A 19,087-nucleotide genomic window follows, 5' to 3' on the forward strand; every position below is an offset into this window, starting at 1 on the left:
TGAAATGGGAAAAGAACCTGGTACAAACCAAACTTCCACAAACACCAGAAAGATGACTAAGTGGAACTGAAATCACCAAACTTCCTGATAAAGATTTCAAAATAAAAATCATAAACATGCTTACAGAGCTACAGAAAAAGATTCAAGACCTCAGGGAGGACTTCAAGAAAGACAAAGTTTGAAAAATACACTATCCACATGAAACACACAATGGAGGGATTTAAAAGCAGATTAGAGGAGGACCAAGATGGTGGCATGAGTAGAGCAGCGGAAATCTCCCAAAACCATATATATTTTTGAAAATACAACAAATACAACTCTTCCTAAAAGAGAGACCAGAAGACACAGGACAACAGCCACACTAGATCCACACCTGCGAGAACCCAGCGCCTTGCAAAGGGGGTAAGGTACAAGCCGTGGCCCCAGCGGGACTCGAGCACCCCTCACCCCAGCTCCAGGCGGGAGGAGAGGAGTCGGAGCAGGGAGGGAGAGGGAGCCCAGGACTGCTAAACACCCAGCCCTAGCCATCCGCACCGGAGCGCAGACACAGTGTGTGTGTGGGGTGCTGCAAACTAGGGAAACAGGACAGTAAGACCTGTGAGCGGGTCCCCACATCTGGCGCCCCTGAGACAAAGAAAAGTGAGTGCTTTTTGAATGTCTTAAAGAAACAGGGACCCCACAGCTGGATGGAAGCGTCCCGGGACACTTAGGCCAGCAGCTGGGAATCCCAGGGAACTCCAGGCACCCTAACCCCTAGGGCGGCAGCACAGCTCAGAGGCCCCACATGGTGATAAATGGCCTCCTGCCAGTTCCCCCTCCGACGCAGCTCCACCATATTGGAGAAGCAGCCTGAGACTGGCCACGCCCACAGCAACCGCGGAGCTCCACAGTGACTGGGCAAGAATTAGAAACCCTGCCTGCACACAGCTACCCAGCACAAGCCTCTAGGGGTCACTGTTCTTGCAGGAGAGGAAGGCCACAAACCAGCAAGAAGAGACTTTCTCTTAGCCAACACAGCGCCAGCTCCCCACAAATACCTCTATCGCCATGAAAAGGCAGAACAATTTGATACAGACCAAGATCACAGAGACAATCCCTGAGAAGGAGATAGACCTAACCAATCTCCCTGAAAAAATTAAAAATAAAGCTCATAACCATGCTGATGGAGCTGCAGAGAAATACATAAGAGCTAAGGGATGATGTCCGGAAGGACATTACAGAAATGAAACAATCTCTGGAAGGATTTATAAGCAGAAAGAATAAGATGCAAGAGGCCATTAATGGAATAGAAACCAGAGAACAGGAACACATACAAGCTGACGCAGAGAGATAAATGGATCTCCAGGAATGAAACAATATTAAGAGAACTGTGTGACCGCTCCAAAAGGCACTATCCGCATTAAAGGGGTACCAGAAGAAGAAGAGAGAGAAAAAGGGAAAGTATCTTTCAAGAAATAATTGCTGAAAACTTCCCCAAACTGGGTAAGGAAATAATCAATCAGACCAAGGAAGCTCACAGAACTCCCAACATAAGGGACCCAAGGAGGACAACACCAAGACACATAATAATGACAAAGATCAAGGACTAGGACAGAGTTTTAAAGCCAGCTAGAGAGAGGAAAAAGGTCACCTACAAAGGAAAACCCACCAGTCTATCATCAGACTTCTCAACAGAAACCTTAAAAGGCCAGAAGAGAATGGCATGATATATTTAATGCAATGAAAGAGAAGGACCTTGAACCAAGAATACTGAATCCAGCACAATTATCATTTAAATATGAAGGAGGGATTAAACAATTCCCAGACAAGCAAGAGTTGAGGGAATTTGCCTCCCACAAACCACCTCTACAGGATATTTTAGAGGGACTGCTCTAGGTGGGAGCACTCCTAAGACTAAACAGACTTCACCAGAGAAAATAAAATCACAGCAAAGAAAGCAGACCAACCAAATACTAACTACAGGCAAAAAAATAAAATCAGCTACCCATAAAAGCAGTTAAAGGAAACACAAAAGAGCACAGAATAAAACACCCAACATATAAAGAATGGAGGAGGAGGAATAAGAAGGGAGATAAATAAAGAACCACCAGACAGTGTTTATAATAGCTCAATAAGCGAGTTAAGTTAGGCAGTAAGATACTAAAGAAGCTAACCTTGAGCCTTTGGTAACCATAAATCTAAAGCGTGCAATGGCAATAAGTACATATCTTTCAATAATCACCCTAAATGTAAATGGACTGAATGCACCAATCAAAAGACACAGAGTAATAGAATGGATAAAAAAGCAAGACCCCCCGGTTGTCAACAGCTGAGCTCCCGAGCTGGACCTGGCCGCTGAAGGGCTCAAGTGGAGAAGGGGGATATCTGTCTCAACGTAGTTTGGGATTCAGACTTGAAGAATGATTGGTGCTGCGGGAATGGGTACAGCGTCATTACGGCATTTTATTGACAATGGATTCTTACAATGCACCAGAATTGACTCCTAGTCAAACTGCGACCTCAAGACTTAAAGATTACTTTATAGGTGCCACCCCTCTGCAGAAACGATTAGAATCAGTCAGGAAGCGGACCTCATGTGTCCCGACTCCACCTCGAAGGAAAATCCCCCAGTGTTCACAACTGCAGGATGATGTTAATTCACAAAAGGTTGCATTCCTCCTGCATAAACAATGGACTTTATATAGTTTAACTCCCCTATATAAATTCTCCTATGCCTATCTCAAAGAGTATTCTAGACTTCTGAGTGCATTTGTTGCTGCTGAAAAGCAAAGAGGACTTGCTGTGGAAGTGGGAAATGATTTCAGCATCAGAGTAGTTTTCTCTACTCTCCCAGAAATGAAAGGAACACAAAGAGACTCTGAAGCATTTCTTATCCCGAAAAAGTTGGCTGACTCCTGGTATAAATCATGGTATTGGCAAGGATCTCAAGATTCCTAGGATTAGGTTCAGTTGCATATAACAGAAAGCCTAAATAACAGTGAATTAAACAAGATAAGTGGTTTCCCTCACAAAAAAGGTGCCTGGAGATTCTGTCAAAATCTCAATTACCATCTGAGAACAGAGATGGTAAAGTGTTGTGGACTGGTTGGTTCTGCTGTATATTTGGAAATAGTCTTTTAGAGACCGTTTCAGAAGATTTCACCTGTCTACCCTTATTCCTTGCAAATGGAGCAGAGACTAATACAGCCATAATTGGAACCAAAATTTCAGAAAACTTTTGACTGTTATTTCAGTCCATTATCAATCAATGCATTTAATCTTTCCTGGATGGCTGCAATGTGGACTGCATGCAAAATGGACCACTATATGGCTACTACGGAATTTCGTTGGTCTGTACCCTGTAGCCCTCAAAGTCTACACATTTCTTATGCTATACATCCAGAGGATGCAAAAGCTTTATGGAACAGTGTCCACAAAACACCTGGGGAAGTTACCCAGGAGGAAGTTGACTTATTCATGGACTGCCTTTTTTCACACTTCTACAGGCATTTCAAAATTCATTTATCAGCCACAAGATTTGTTCATGTTTCAACAGCTGTAGCTTCAGCACATACAGATGGGAAAATAAAGATCCTGTGTCATAAGTACCTTATTGGAGTGTTGGCATATTTGACAGAACTGGCAATTTTTCAAATTGAATGAGGTCTTGTGGGAACTATAAGTTATGGATTATATACCTTTTTCTCACTGGCTGTTTGCCTAATTGCTATGCTGAGAGGGACTTCGGGACAAATGGGCATCTATCTGTCCATCTGTTTTCCTCACAGTGATTTTGGAATTGCCGGGATGAAAGCCAAGAAGGATATAGAAGAACAAAGAAAGTGGTAGTAGATGAACCACAGCTTGGTGCTCTGTAATAGTCATGATGATCTGGGATGCCAGTCTCTAGAAAATACTAAGTTGTTAATTTGTGGGCCATCTTTCTAAAAATATATATATAATGTTTATTATGTCAAACTTACAGGATTCAAGTTGGATATCCCTAATATTGAGTATTTCTGATTTGTGTCTTAAATACTTTCATTCCTTTTAAGCATTTTAGACTTGCATTCAGAGGGAATTTCTCTCTTCTAAAGATATTTTCCTAGCATCATTTCCCTGTAGAGAACTGGCAATCAGAATCCTCTCCAAAGGAAAGTAAAGATTAATATACATTTTTAAAGTCACTGATACGCTTCTGTTTTTAATGTAGTTCACTTATGGCATTGTTGAATTAACTATTCACTTTTAAAACAAAGCACTGTGTTTTTATCAGTGTCTTGGTGACCTATCTTCAGTGTCTCAGGAATGGGAAGTCATAGGCCTGTTCTCTAGCACAAAGGCTACAAACCAGCAGTTAAATAGGATCATACAAACTGTAGAGTTGAAAGGCACCTATGCTTCTTTTTGAGGGCAGAAATTGTCTTGTTTAACTTTCATGTCTTTAATTTTGCTTTAGCACAGTGCTTGGTAGATACCTATAGATTTAAGTGAATGAATTTTAACCAACTCTTTCATTTTACTGATGAGAACTATGAGATCAAGCAATTCAGGAAAGTTGCCCAAGATGTTATATCTAAATCTCTACTTACTGAGCATAGGAAGATTTTGTTTTACTTTAAAAACAATCTTTTTCAAAACATTTTGCTTGAAAGAAAGTCACTTTAATAGGCTGTTCTTTAATCTCTCTTCTAAAAACAGAGTAATCTCTGGAGTGGGATATTATTTCACATACTAGAAACAGCAGAGATAGTGGGGAAAAAAGCATGGGCTTTTCTCAGACATTGATTCGTTAAAACAATGTTAAGCTCCTACCATGTACTTGTAGTTGTACTGGGTGATAGGAGTATAGCAGGGAAGACAAGATCCCTGTCCTGTAGAAATTATATTCTAATGGAGGAAGGCAAAAGATAAGTGATTTCAGATGGAGATAAGTGCTGTAAAGAAATAAGGCAGTACAATATGAAGCAGGGTTGAGTACTGAAAGATGAAAGGGGACCAGCTCTGTGGAGATCTGAGGAAGGGTGTGGTAGGTAGGTTAAACTGCAAGAGCAAAGGCCTTAACAAAGGGAGCTTGGCTTATCTGAGGAATAAAGGAAGTCTGTGTGGCTTGAGCATAGCAAGTAAGGGGGGCATAATAGGAGGTGAAACTGAAAAGATTGTGCAGCAGAGACGTCTTTGGTGGTGTTATGAACTTCATATTTTTGGCTGGACATGTGGCTGCCCAGAATAAAAATGACATTTTTCAGCCTGTTTCAGAGGAACAGATTAGGTTCTGACCCATGGCATGTAAATGGAAGTATGTAGAACTGCTAGGAACCTTCCTTCACAAAAGTAGGTGTGTTCCCCTTGCCCTTTTCTTATTTTTCCAACTTCGATGCTAGGAATACATGTAATGACTAGTATTCCAGCTGCTCTTAGGTCATGGGGATGAGAGTCAGGCCCTAGGGATGGCAGATCATGGCCTGTAAGTAGTTTGTGCCCTGAGGACTTCTTGAAGCAGAACCCCAGTGCCAGCCTTGGGCAGTCTTCCTCCAGGCCTTCATGTCAGAGAAGTAAACTTCTCTATCTTGTTTAATCTATTGTTATTTTGGGTCTCTTGCTGGTAGCCAAACCTTAATCCTAAGTGATACAGAGAGGTAGGGTCTATGAAGAGATTGGTTTTTAATTCTAAATGTAATCAGAAGCTACTGAAGTTTTAAGCAGGAGAGCAGTATGACCCAATTTGTGATTTTATAAACCATCAGAGGATGAGTAGTAGGTGGACAAGAATGGAAGAGGGAAAACAGTTAAAAAGGTTGTTAAAACCGTAACAACCTCTGTGGGAAGTTAGCAGTATCTAACAAAATTATGTGTGATTTACCCTTGGACCAGCAGTCCCAATTCCAGGATTCTATCTCCAAAATTCACTGGGAATGGTACAAAATGAAGCATATATAAGGCAATTTATTGCAACCTAGTATTTATAATAGCAAGATAAAAAACAACCCAAAAGCTCATCAGAGGGGGACTGGTTGAATATATTTTGATATAGCTGCACAGTGAATTACTACTATGTAACTATAAAGAGGTTTGAGGAAGATACCTAATACTGCCATGGAGTGATCTCTATGATATGTTACGTGAAAGATAAGGACAGAGTGCTGTCTTTTGTGGAAGGAATGGGGGGAATAAAGGTGTATGTGTGTGTATTTCCTTATGTTATCAAAAACAATGGCAAGATAAAACTAACAAGTGTTTACTAATAATTCTAGGAAGGAACTGGGTAGAGGGGCAGGAAGGAAAGATTAAGACATATCTAAGTGTTCCTTGTTTGTAGTTTGGAACTATGTGTTTTATGTACTTATGAAACAAAATTAGATTTAAGAAAGTAGTCCTTAAAATTGAAAACAAGTGAACCTAACTATTATCTTCAGTGGGCTATATATTCTAGGAAAAGAGCAGCAAGAAATCTTAAATTGCATTCAGTTATCTTGTTCATAATATTGGTATTGTTATTTTACCACAATTTATAAGGTAAAGCAAATGTAATTATAGTAATGTTAGGAACCATGATTTTCAGTGTAAGAGAAAAGATAGCAATTATAAAATCAAGTAATCTAAGTAGAAACTCTGTAATATTAAATTTGAATTGGAAATACCAGACTGAACTCATTTATTTTTGAAATGTAAAGAACTTTAATTCTGATGAAGTCCAATTTACTAAATTTTTTTCATTTATTTCTTTTGGTGTCATGTCTAAGAAATCATTGCTTAACCAGAGATTTCAAAGATTTACTTCTATGTTTTCTTCTAAAGATTTTGTAGTTTTAGCTCTTAAATTTAAGTCTATAATCCATTTTGAGGTTTTCTTGTTATAAGGTAAGCATCTAATTCATCATTTTACATATAGATATCATTTGTAACCATTTACTGAGAAGACTTGTTTTTCCCATTGAATTGTCACTTTTCTTAGAAAGAAACTGACCATACAAGTTTGGGTTTACTTTTGGACTCTCACTTGATCTATATGTCTGCCCTTTATGCCAGTACCACAATTTTGATTATTGTAGCTTTGTACTGTTTTGAAATGAGCAAGTGTGAGCTTTCCCACTTTGTCCTTTTTTCAAGATTATTTTGGCTATTATGGTTCTTTGGTATTTCCATAAGGATTTTGGGATCAGTTTGGTCAATTTCTGTAAAAAAGTTAGCTGGTGAATAAGTAGCTGGATTATGAGTGATTACATTGAATCTGTAGATCAAATGTATTGGAATTATTATTTTGATCAAATTTATATATTATATCAATTAAAACTAAGAAAAATAAACAAAAAAAAAAAAAAAGCAAGACCCATCCACATGCTGCTTACAAGAGACTCACCTGAAACCCAAAGACATGCACAGACTAAAAGTCAAGGGATGGAAAAACATATTTCATGCAAACAATAGGGAGAAAAAAGCAGGTGTTGCACTACTAGTATCAGGCAAAACAGACTTCAAAATAAAGTAACAAGAGATAAAGAAGGACATTACATAACGACAAAGGGCTCAGTCCAAAAAGAGGATATAGCCATTATAAATATATATGCAACCAATACAGGAGCACAAACATATGTGAAACAAATACTGACAGAATTAAAGGAGGAAATAGAATGCAATGCATGCATTTTGGGAGACTTCAACACACCACTCACTCCAAAGGACAGATGCACCAGACAGAAAATAGGTAAGGACACAGAGGCACTGAACAACACACTAGAACAGATGGACCTAATAGACATCTACAGAACTCTACATCCAAAAGCAACAGGATACACATTCTTCCCAAGTGCACATGGAACATTCTCCAGAATAGACCACATACTAGGCCACAAAGAGCCTCAGTAAATTCAAAAAGATTGAAAACCTACCAACCAACTTTTCAGACCACAAAGGCATAAAACTAGAAATAAATGGTACAAAGAAAGCAAAAAGGCTCACAAACACACGGAGGATTAACAACATGCTCCTAAATAATCAATGGATCAATTACTAAATTAAAACGGAGATCTAGCAATATACAGAAACAAACGACGACAACAACACAAAGCCCCAAATACTGTGGTATCCCACAGTCTGCAAAAGCAGTCTTAAGAGGAAAGTATATAGCAATCCAGGCATATTTAAAGAAGGAAGAACAATCCCAAATGAATGGTCTAATTTCACAATTATCTAAATTGGAAAAAGAAAAACAAATGAGGCCTAAGGTTAGCAGAAAGAGGGACATAATAAAGATCAGAGAAGAAATAAATAAAATTGAGAATAAAACAATAGCAAAAATCAACGAAATCATGAGGTGGTTCATTGAGAAAATAAACAAAATAGATAAGCCTCTAGCCAGACTTATTAAGTGAAAAAGAGAATCAACACACATCAACAGAATGAGAAATGAGAAAGGAAATATCATGACAGATCCCACAAAAATACAAAGAGTTATTAGAGAGTACTACGAAAACCTATATGCTAACAAGCTGGGAAATGTAGGAGAAATGGACAACTTCCTAGAAAAATACAACCTTCCAAGACTGACCCAGAAATAAACAGAAAATCTAAACAGACCAATTACCAGCAACAAAATTTAAGCAGTAATCAAAACACTACCAAAGAACAAACCCCCAGGCCAGATACATTTACCTCAGAATTTTATCAGACATACAGAGAAGACATAATACCCATTCTCCTTAAAGTTTTCCAAAAAATAGAAGAGGAGAGAATACTCCCAAACTCATTCTATGAAGCCAACATCACCCTAATACCAAACCAGGCAAAGACCCCACCAAAAAAGGAAACTACAGACCAATATCCCTGATGAATGTAGATGCAAAAATACTCAACAAAATATTAGCAAACCAAATTCAAAAATACATCAAAAGGATCATACACCATGACCAAGTGGGATTCATCCCAGGGATGCAAGGATGGTACAACATTCGAAAATCCATCAACATCATCCACCACATCAACAAAAAGAAACACAAAAACCACACGATGATCTCCATAGATGCTGAAAAAGCATTCAACAAAATTCAACATCCATTCATGATAAAAACTCAACAAAATGGGTATAGAGGGCAAGTACCTCAACATAATAAAAGCCATATATAATAAACCCACAGCCAACATCATAATGAACAGCGAGAAGCTGAAAGCTTTTCCTCTGCGATTGGGAACAAGACAGGGATGCCCACTCTCCCCACTGTTATTCAACATAGTACTGGAGGCCCTAGCCACGGCAATCACACAAAACAAAGAAATACAAGGAATCCAGATTGGTAAAGAAGAAGTTAAACTGTCACTGTTGCAGATGACATGATATTGTACATAAAAAAACCCTAAAGACTCCACTCCGAAAATACTAGAGCTAATATCGGAATTCAGCAAAGTTGCAGGATACAAAATTAACACACAGAAATGTGTGACTTTCCTATACACTAACAATAAACTAATAGAGAAATCAGGAAAACAATTCCATTCACAATAGCATCAAAAAGAATAAAATACCTAACCAAGGAAGTGAAAGACCTATACCCTGAAAACGATAAGACACTCTTAAGAGAAATTAAAGAGATCACTAACAAATGGAAACTCATCCCATGTTCCTGGCTAGGAAGAATTAACATCGTCAAAATGACCATCCTGCCCAAAGTGATATACAGATTTGATGCAATCCCTATCAAACTACCAACAGCATTCTTCAACGAACTGGAACAAATAGTTCAAAAATTAATATGGAAACACCAAAGACCCCGAATAGCTAAAGCAATGCTGAGAAGGAAGAATAAAGTGGGGGGGATCTCCCTCCCCAACTTCAAGCTCTACTACAAAGCCACAGTAATCAAGACAATTTTGTACTGGCACAAGAACAGAGCCACAGACCAATGGAACAGAATAGAGACTCCAAACATTAACCCAAACATATATGGTCAACTAATATTCAATAAAGGGGCCATGGACATACAATGGGGAAATGACAGTCTCTTCAACAGATGATGCTGGCAAAACTGGACAGCTACATGTAAGAGAATGAAACTGGATCGCTGTCTAACTCCATACACAAAAGTAAATTCGATATGGATCAACGACTTGAATGTAAGTCATGAAACCATAAAACTCTTAGAAGAAAACATAGGCAAAAATCTCTTACACATAAACATGAGTAACCTCTTCTTGAACATATCTCCCCAGGCAAGGGAAACAAAAGAAAAAATGAACAAATGGTACTATATCAAGCTGAAAGGTTCTGTACAGCAGAGGACACCATCAATAGAACAAAAAGGTATCTGACAGTATGGGAGAATATACTCACAAATGACAGATCCAATATAGGATTGACATCCAAAATATATAAAGAGCTCACACACCTCAACAAACAAAAAGCAAATAATCCAATTTAAAAAAAGGCAGAGGAGCTGAATAGACAGTTCTCTAAAGAAGAAATTCAGATGACCAACAGATACATGAAAAGATGCTCCACATCACTAGTCATCAGACAAATGCAAATTAAAACCACAATGAGATACCACCTCACACCAGTAATAATGGCCAACATCCAAAAGACAAAGAACAACAAATGTTGGTGAGGTTTTGGAGAAAGAGGATCCCTCCTACACTGCTGGTGGGAATGTAAACTAGTTCAACCATTGTGGAAAGCAGTATGGAGGTACCTTAAAATGCTCAAAATAGAAATACCATTTGACCCAGGAATTCCACTCCTAGAAATTTACCCTAAGAATGCAGCACTCCAGTTTGAAAAAGACAGATGCACCCCTTTGTTCATCGCAGCACTACTTACAAAAGCCACGAATTGGAAGCAACCTAAGTGTCTATTAGTAGATGAAAGGATAAAGAAGATGTGGTACATATACACAATGGAATATTATTCAGTCATAAGAAGAAAACAAATCCTACCATTTGCAACAACATGGATGGAACTAGAGGGTATTATACTCAGTGAAATAAGCCAAGCAGAGAAAGACAAATACCAAATGATTTCACTCATCTGTGGAGTATAAGAACAAAGGAAAAACTGAAGGAACAAAACAGCAGCAGAATCACAGAACGCACAAATGGAATAACAGTTACCAAAGGGAAAGGGACTCGGGAGCGTGTGTGTGTTGGGAGGGATGGGGGGGAGAAAAAGGGGTATTGTGATTAGCATGCATAATGTGGGGAGTGGGAGAAAGGGGAGGGCTGTGCATCACAGAGAAGAGAAGCAATGATTCTACATTTTGCTATGCTGATGGACAGTGACTGTAATGTGGGGGTGACCTGGTATAGGGGAGAGCCAAGTAAACATAATATTCTTCATGTAATTGTAGATTAATGATAACAAAAATAAAAAAGAAAAGGGGGATTACTCCCTGATAATATAAAACTAACTGGAAATCAACGATTAATGCATGCTTTACTTATCCTTAATTTTGAATTCTTAAAGGGTGTCGGATGATCAGCTAAGCAAGTACATTTTTCTGATAATATTCCTTTCTCTTAAAAAAGAAAAAAGCAGTTCCTGTGTGGTGATCTCCAATAGGTTCTTCACAATGGTATAAAGGTCATATCTAAGTGTGGACAAAGGGTTTATTTGTATTTATACAGAGGATCAAAGCCTAATTTGGCTACCCAGAAAATGAATGAAGATACGATATGAAGAACTTCCAACATCAACATCCTCTGGAAGAGTCATTCCAGAGGATGATCATCAAAAAACTTCTACAAAGATCCTGGTGCTGTTGCAGTTGTAGCTGCATTCATCCCACCAGATCCTGGACTTGCCATTGGAATGAAGAAGGAGATATCTAAGCTGGCCTGTGCATAGAGTAAAACAAGAAATTTGACTGGATATATACTGTCGGAACTCAACCAAGAATTAGGAGAAGTGCAAGTTGCAGTGCTCCAAAATCATGCGACTATAGACTATCTACTGTTGAAAGAACATATGGGATGTGAACAGTTCCTAGGAATGTGTTGTTTTAATTTGTCTGATTTTTCTCAAACTATTCAAATTCAGTTAGACAATATCTATCATATCATTGATAAGTTTTCACAAATGCCTAGGGTGCCTAACTGGTTTTCTTGGTTTCACTGGATATGGCTGGTAATTGTAGGTCTGCTTTTGTTATGTAACTGTATTCCTATTCTGTTAATGTGTGTACGCAATTTAATTAGTAGTTTGTTAAAACCTATACATGCTTATGTTATTCTACAAGAAGATATGTCACAGAAATAATCAATCTACCCATGTTTTCTTCCATCTGGTACTTCTATAGCTTTTCTTCTTCCTTCCTAATTACAACCCTTTAGTAGAATTTGTGCCTCATATAGAAAATTACCGAGTATCATAATTCTTCCAAGTGGTAAGGATACCTCAAGAAAAATGCTGGGCATACAAGCCACAGGGCATAAATCTGCAAAAAAGTAAAAGGCTAACCTTTTCAAACAATATTGCCTCTCTCTCACTTACCAACTTTACATTTCCCTGTATGGCCCCGGAAGATGACTGGTTAGCCAGAGACAGGTAAGATTCCTCGAACAATCTAAGACAGGCACAGTTGCAGGGGGGCCATCAGGTGAGAAATTGGGGATCAACAGAGGTGAGGCTTAGAACCTCACCCCCCGTTCCGAGAGAAATCTGCTGCATCCGTGGATGTTTTATTGCCCTTGTCTAGCTTGGATTAACACATAGTCTACAGGCAAACACCTGATCATCTACAATTGCTCTCTTACAACACTAAACTATGTTTTCTACCTTTATCTTGCATCTACCTACCACTTCAGCATTTTATTAAAAATAAAAATAATAATAATAATAAAGGGAGAAATGTGGGATCCACATATAAATCAAGTATAAAAATCAAATGAATATTCATATTTGACCTGATTGTTTATAGTTCATAATGCGTGATCAAAACCAAAAGTTTCTGTGATGACTGCCCTTGTACTGTTCACCATGTAAGAACTTATTCACTATGTAAGAATTTGTTCACCATGTGAGAACTTGTTCGTTGTGCTTCAGAAGATCGGAGACTGATGAGAATTAGGCTTGGGGTGGGATGTGCATTGAGTCCCCTGTACAGAATTTTATTGTTGTTAACTGTTAACAACCATTTGATCAATAAATATGAGAGATGCCCTCTCAAAAAATACCTAGGAATAAACCTAACCAAGGAAGTGAAAGACCTATACCCTGAAAACTATAAGACCCTCTAAGAGAAATTAAAGAGGACACTAGCAAAAGGAAACTCATCCCATGCTCTTGGATAAGAATTAATATTGTCAAAATGGCCATCCTGCCCAAAGCAATATACAGATTTGATGCAATCCCTATCAAATTACCAACAACATTCTTCAATGAACTAGAACAAATACTTCAAAAATTCATATGGAAACACCAAAGACCCAAAATAGCCAAAGCAATCCCGAGAAGGAAGAATAAAGTGGGGGGGGGGGGGCATCTTGTTTCCCAACTTCAAGGTCTACTACAAATCCACGGTAATCAAGACAATTTGGTACTGGCACAAGAACAGAGCCACAGACCAGTGGAACAGAATAGAGACTCCAGACATTAACCGAAACATATATGGCCAATTAATACAGACTAAAGGAGCCATGGACGTAAAATGGGGAAATGACAGTCTCTTCAACAGATGGTGCTGGTATAACTGAACAGGTACATGTAAGAGAATGAAACTGGATCACTGTCTAACCCCATACACACAAGTAAATTCGAAATGGATCAAAGACCTGAATGTAAGTCATGAAACCATAACACTCTTAGAAAAAAACATAGGCAAGTCATAAACATGAGTGACTTCTTCATGAACATATCTCCCCAGGCAAGGGAAACAAAAGCAAAAATGAACAAGTGGGACTATGTCAAGCTGAAGAGCAATGGACACCATCAATAGAACAAAAAGGTACCCTAGAGTATGGGAGAATATATTCATAAATGACAGATCCGATAAAGGATTCACATCCAAAACATATAAAGCGCCCATGCACCTCAACAAACAAAAACCAAATAATCCATTTAAAAAATGGGCAGAGGAGCTGAATAGACAGTTTTCTAAAGAAGAAATTCAGATGGCCAACAGACACATGAAAAGATGCTCCACATCGCTAGTCATCAGAGAAATGCAAATTAAAACCACAATGAGATATCACCTCACACAAGTAAGGATCGCCACCATCCAAAAGACAAACAACAACAAATGTTGGCGAGGTTGTGGAGAAAGGGGAAGCCTCCTTCACTGCTGGTGGGAATGCAAATTAGTTCAACCATTGTGGAGAGCAGTATGGAGGTTCCTCAAAAAACTGAAAATAGAAATACCATTTGACCCAGGAATTACACTTCTAGGAATTTACCCTAAGAATGCAGCAGCCCAGTTTGAAAAGGACAGATGCACTCCTATGTTTATAATAGCACTATTTACAATAGCCAAGAAATGGAAGCAACCTAAGTGTCCATCAGTAGATAAATGGATAAAGAAGATGTGGTACATATACACAATGGAATATTATTCAGCCACAAGAAGAAAACAAATACTACCATTTGCAACAACATGGATGGATCTAGAGGGTATTATGCTCAGTGAAATAAGCCAGGTGGAGAAAGACAAGTACCAAATGATTTCACTCATATGTGGAGTATAAAAACAAAGAACAGCTGAGGGAACAAAACAGCAGCAGAATCACAGAACCCAAGAATGGACTAACAGTTACCAAAGGGAAAGGGACTGGGTAGGGTGGGTGGGAAGGGAGGGATAAGGGTGGGGCAAAAGAAAGGGGGTCTTACGATTAGCATGTATAATGTGGGGGGTGCAGGGAGGGCTGTACAACACAGAAGACAAGTAGTGATTCTATAGCATCCTATTACAGTTATGGACAGTGTAATGGGGTTTGTGGGGGGGACTTGGTAAAGGGGGAGTCTGGTAAACATAATGTTCTTCAAAAAAAAAAGAATAAAGAAAAACTGAAGGAACAAAACAGCAGCAGAATCACAGAACCCAAGAATGGACTAACAGTTACCAAAGGGAAAGGGACTTGGTATAGTGGGTGGGAAGGGAGGGATAAGGGTGGGGAAAAAGAAAGGTGGTATTATGATTAGCATGTATAATTAGCATTTAGAGGGGGCATGGGGTGGGCTGTGCAACACAGGGAAGACAAGTAGTGATTCTACGCTGATGGATAGTGACTGTAAAGAGGTGTGGGGGGTGCTTGGTGAAGGTGGGAGCCTAGTAAACAATGTTCTTCATGTAATTGTAGATTAATGGTAACAAAATAAAATAAAATAAAAAGATCATCCATCATGACCAAGTGGAGATGCAAGGATGGTATAATATTTGAAAATCCATCAACATCATCTACCACATAAACAAAAAGAATGACAGTAATCACATGATCTCCATAGATGCTGAAAAAGCATTCAACAAAATTCAACATCCGTTCATGATAAAAACTCTCAACAAAATGGGTATAGAGGGCAAGTACTTCAACATAATAAAGGCCATTTGTGACAAAACCACAGCCAACAACATACTTAAGTGCCAAAAGCTGAAATCTTTTCCTTTAAGATCAGGAACAAGACAAGGATGCCCACTCTCCCCACTGTTATTCAACACAGTACTGGAGGTCCTAGCCATGGCAATCAGAAAACACAAAGAAATAAAGGGTGTGCAGATTGGTAAGTAATAAGTTAAACTGTCACTGTTTGCAGATGACATGATATTGTGCATAAAAAACCCTAAAGAATCCACCCCAAAAATACTAGAACTAATAACTGAATTCAGCAAAGTTGCAGGATATAAAATTAATACACAGAAATCTGTTGCATTCCTGTATATATGAATTAGCAGAAAGAGAAATCAGGAAAACAATTCCATTTACAATTGAATCAAAAGAATAAAATACCTAGGAATAAACCCAACCAACGATATGATAGACCTATATACCCTGAAAACTACAAGACACTCATAGGAGAAATTAAAGAAGACAGCAATAAATACAAATACATCCTGTGCTCATGGATAGGAAGAATTAATATTGTCAAAATGGCCATCTTGCCCAAAGCTATCTACAGATTCAGTGCAATCCCAAACAAAATTCCAACAGCATTCTTCAACAAACTAGAACAAATAGTTTTAAAATTCATATGGAATCATCAAAGACCTTGAATAGCCAAAGCAATCCTGAGAAAGAAGAAAGCTGGGGGGATTATGCTCTGCAACTTCAAGCTCTACTACAAAACCACAGTAATCAAGACAATTTGGTACTGGCACAAGAGCAGACCCATAGATCAATGGAACAGAATAGAGAACCCAGATATAAACCCAAGCATATATGGTCAAATTAATATATGATAAAGGAGCCATGGATATACAATGGGGAAACAAAAGCCTCTTGAACAACTGGTGTTGGAAAACTGGACAGCTACATTTAAGAGAATGAAACTGAATTATTGTCTAACTCCATACACAAAAGTAAACTTGAAATGTTTTAAGACCTGAATGTAAGTCATGAAACCATAAAACTCTAAAAGAAAACAGTCAAAAATCTCTTGAATATAAACATGAGCAACTTTTTCTGTACACATCTGCTTGTGCAAGGGCAACAATGGAAATATCTTGGGCAAGGACACAAAAGCAAAAGTAAATGGGACTACATCAAACTAAAAAGGTTCTGTACAGCAAAGAACAAAAAGGCATCCTACAGGATGGGAGAATACATTTGTAAATGACATATCCGACAAGGGTTAACATACAAAATATATAGAGAATTTACATGCCTCAACACCCAAACATCAAATAACCTGATGAACAAAATGGGTGGAGGAGCTGAACAGACACTTCTCCAAAGAAGAAATACACATGGCCAATAGGCACATGAAAAGATTCTCCACATCACTAATTATCAGGGAAATGAAAATTAAAACCACATTGAGATATCACCTCATACCAGTTAGGATGGCCAAAATAGAAAAGACTAGGAACAACAAATGTGGTGAGGATATGGAGAAAGGGGAACCCTCCTACAGGGCTGGTGGGAATGTAAATTAGTTCAAACATTGTGGAACGCAATATGGAGGTCCCTCAAAAAACTGAAAATAGAAATACCATTTGACCCAGGAATTTACTTTCAGAAAACAATATCCCTGATTTGAAAAGATACATACACCCCTATGTGTATCTCCATATTATTTACAAAAGCCAAGATATGGAGGCAACCTAAATGTCCATTAGTAGGTGGATGGATAAAGAAGAGGCAGTACATATACACAACAGAACATTATTCAGCCATAAAAAGAAGATAAATCCTGCCATTTGCAACAACATGGATGGATCTAGAGGGTATTATGCTCAGTGAAATAAGCCAGGCAGAGAAAGACAAATACCACAGGATTTCACTTATTTGTGGAGTATACAAACAAAACAAAACAGCATTAGACTCACAGACACTAAGAAGTGACTAGTGGTTACCAAGAGGGTGAGGGGGGGTGGTAGAGGCAAGGGTGAGGGGGAGTGTTGAACCACTGTGATGTACATATGATAAAATAAAAAAATATATAGGGGATTTCGGGTTTCTTGCATGTAAAAGGCTTGGAAGTTGTCACTCTGTTCTAACAAGTAAACAGCTGAACAAATTGGAAATCAACATATCTTAGCTCTATAAAAGTGAGGTCACAGGGCAAACTGCTGCCAGAAAAATTGGTAAGACAGGCAGACAGAATTATAACTTATTGGAGTAGAAACCCTCAAAAAAGAAAAGCACCTGTGGGAACTAGTACTGGGTGGGAAAACCTGGACTGTAACTGGTGGTTTGCTGGCGGCTCAGGTGGACATGTCCAAGAAGCTTCTGGGGACCCAGCCTTTCAGAACCTCCCTGCTTTCATGAGTTTAGCTCCTGGAGGTCTAGCAGATTCTCACAGTGAATACTGGAGAAAAACCCAGCCGGGGAAGAGGAAATAACCATTTTAAAACATATGGAGCATTCTGTTCCTTCTAAAAAGGTCTGCCTCAGGAGAATCCATTATACTAGAACCTGACCTATTGGGGTTTCATCAGAGTCTAACCAGCCTTTGAGGAAGGGAAATAACTCTATTCTCCCTAGCCATCCTATTCCACCTAAGAGGGGGAAACAGTTAATTGTGAATGTCAGATCCCAGGTCAGCAGGCTTACAAAAGACAGACCTAATCATAGAACACTGCCCCCATCCCACAGTTTATACTACACCACTAAAGTCCTATTTACAGGAATTCCTTTTACCCAGTACATCTTGTCTGGCTTTCAACAAAAATTTACAAGGTATAATAAAGGGCAAAACCACAGTTAAAAGAGGCAGAGCAAGTATCAGAATCACAATCATATATGGCAGGAATGTTGGAATTATCAAACCAGGGATTTAAAATAACTGATTAATATAAAGGAACTAATGGAAAGGGCAGACAATATGTAAAAGCAGATGGTGTTTTTCCTGAGGGTTTCAGCCTCAGGCAAGTTCACTATGGATTCAGTTAGACTGAGAAATGACAAGGGAACGTTCTTGGGGTAAAAGGATTTATACCAGCTTTATTCTCATGGCGGTAGGTCAAGCACTAGAATCACATCTGCATCCAGCAGTCTGCAGGTCTGTAAACCTCCTCCATCTCTGCCTCCACCCAGAGCACTGGGCAGAGCTCTTTATATAGTGACTCAGTCAATAATAGCTAATTGCCCATGGGTGTGGAAGCAGTAGCCTAGCAGTAGGCCAGTTACATCATCAAGCAGTTTAGGGTCAGGTGAGGATCCTGGTCATAGGAACTTCATTTTCCCCACACTGCACCCCTCCAGGATTCTTGACTCAGTTTACATGCACTCAACTTCCATGATGGTCCCTGTGTGAGAAAGCTGGAGCATTGTAACCAGATTGTAACAGAGGATAACAGTAGCATACAGATAATAACATTATGATACAGGTAACAAAAATTATAATAATCTTTAAGCCTGTGGAGATCAATTACCACCAAGTGGTAATTCCAGCTGTATTCGAACCAGTTCTACACAGATGAGTCCATGATAGGCATTTTCTATGGGAGAATCAATCTTCTGCAATGGTCCC

At 38.8% G+C, this 19,087-nt stretch overlaps 1 pseudogene; it reads left to right on the forward strand.

Annotated features, from left to right (window-relative positions):
* Nucleotides 1-2,450: 2,450 nt before the first annotated feature.
* On the forward strand, nucleotides 2,451-13,120 carry LOC118967079 (centromere protein L-like; annotated as a pseudogene).
* Nucleotides 13,121-19,087: the final 5,967 nt, after the last annotated feature.

Source organism: Manis javanica, chromosome 2 (genome assembly GCF_040802235.1).
Source record: "Manis javanica isolate MJ-LG chromosome 2, MJ_LKY, whole genome shotgun sequence".
In the NCBI taxonomy this organism is placed as follows: Eukaryota; Metazoa; Chordata; class Mammalia; order Pholidota; family Manidae; genus Manis; species Manis javanica.